Below are 1,970 nucleotides of genomic sequence, written 5' to 3' on the forward strand. Positions count from 1 at the left end.
TTAAGCAAGCCGGAGATCTCACCCATTTAAAGTTTGAGAATAGGTTGAGGTCGTTTCGACCCCAATGCCTCTAATCATTCGCTTTACCGGATGAGACTCGTACGCAACGAGCGCCAGCTATCCTGAGGGAAACTTCGGAGGGAACCAGCTACTAGATGGTTCGATTAGTCTTTCGCCCCTATACCCAGTTCCGACGATCGATTTGCACGTCAGAATCGCTACGGACCTCCATCAGGGTTTCCCCTGACTTCGTCCTGACCAGGCATAGTTCACCATCTTTCGGGTCCCAGCGTGTACGCTCTTGGTGCGCCTCTTCTCGCGATGAGAACGAGACGCCCCGGGAATGCGGAGCGGCCACTAAGGACCGCCCATCTTCCCTCGGTCCGTGCGAGACGAACTTTTACTTTCATTGCGCCTTTAGGTTTAGTAATTCCCAATGACTCGCGCACATGCTAGACTCCTTGGTCCGTGTTTCAAGACGGGTCCTGAAAGTACCCAAAGCTATAGCGTCGCAGATCGGTTTTGATAAGGTCTGTTCGAGAACTTCGCGGCCAACAGTCGCCAGAGGTCGGGACCGGCACTAGGTCCGATCACCGACGACATCTGACGCGCTTGCTGCGAGTCGAACGCTCTAAGGAGCGGCCTTAAACCTTTCGTATACCGTCGAGCGAGTCGGCCGGGAACACGCGGGTCCGCAAATATCGTCGTGAGACGACATCTACGGGCTCCACCGCGAGCCTTAGACCGACACTCGACGGATCGCGACGTCCTACCAGGAGAAAAGTGCACGCGTTCGTCTCCGGATCGGACAACGAAAGGCGCGGAGAACGCGAACGTCCCCCGTCACACGATCGCCGAACGCCGATGACGAAACGCGAATGAATTTCTCCCTTCGACCTTTCGGGTTTCTCAGGTTTACCCCTAAACGGTTTCACGTACTCTTGAACTCTCTCTTCAAAGTGCTTTTCAACTTTCCCTCACGGTACTTGTTCGCTATCGGTCTCGTGGTCATATTTAGCCTTAGATGGAGTTTACCACCCACTTAGGGCTGCACTCTCAAGCAACCCGACTCTAAGGAGAGATCCTCTCGAGATCGGAAACGGTCGCTACGGGCCTGGCACCCTCTATGGGCTGTGGCCCCGTTCAAGAAGGACTTGGACGCGTCGCCGGATCTCGAGATAACAGATCCTCCCGAACACCACATTTCCCGGCGCCTAACGGTAGGCGCGGGATTCAGTGCTGGGCTCTTCCCTGTTCGCTCGCAGCTACTAGGGGAATCCTAGTTAGTTTCTTTTCCTCCGCTTAGTAATATGCTTAAATTCAGCGGGTAGTCTCACCTGCTCTGAGGTCGAAAAATTAATGTGTGGTTAATTTTGGCGTCCCGAACGATTCGATTGTGAGACGGGCCAGTGACGACGTTTTATCGTCTTAGTCTCGTAGCCTTACCGATCAGACGTCGATTTCCGTTTAAACGATTTCATCCATCTATATATATATATATATAGAGACGTAATCGCGAAAATATATCGGACACGACGATCGGACGCGACGAGACGACGTTCGACGACGACGTGCAGGTATCAAGTACTAGCGCGTATATGCGTCGAAAATAAACGTCAAGTCAAACACCGCTCTCGAATCGTTGTTTCGCATTTTACCGCGCTCCGTCGTCGATATGTCGACGACTGAGTGCGGACGCTTTCGCGTTTTAAGGTGTCGCGTCTTATGGACGACGCGTAAACACCCAACACGCTCCGACGTTTTTCTCTTTTATAATATAAAAAAAGAAAAACCGAGCAGTCTTTAAGTTAGATACGACCCTCAGCCAGGAGTGGTCCGGGAACAGAATCCGAGGACCGCAATGTGCGTTCGAAATGTCGATGTTCATGTGTCCTGCAGTTCACAAGTTGACGCGCAATTAGCTGCGTTCTTCATCGACCCACGAGCCAAGTGATCCACCGTTTAGGGTA

General features: G+C 52.3%; 1 non-coding gene across 1 annotated transcript; it reads right to left on the reverse strand.

Moving 5' to 3' along the window:
• Positions 1-1,815: 1,815 nt before the first annotated feature.
• On the reverse strand, positions 1,816-1,970 carry LOC115882104. Its single transcript, XR_004050148.1, has one exon. It is a non-coding gene; the product is annotated as a 5.8S ribosomal RNA (ribosomal RNA).

This window comes from Sitophilus oryzae, unplaced genomic scaffold (genome assembly GCF_002938485.1).
Source record: "Sitophilus oryzae breed Bouriz unplaced genomic scaffold, Soryzae_2.0 scaffold_174_pilon_pilon, whole genome shotgun sequence".
In the NCBI taxonomy this organism is placed as follows: domain Eukaryota; kingdom Metazoa; phylum Arthropoda; class Insecta; order Coleoptera; family Curculionidae; genus Sitophilus; species Sitophilus oryzae.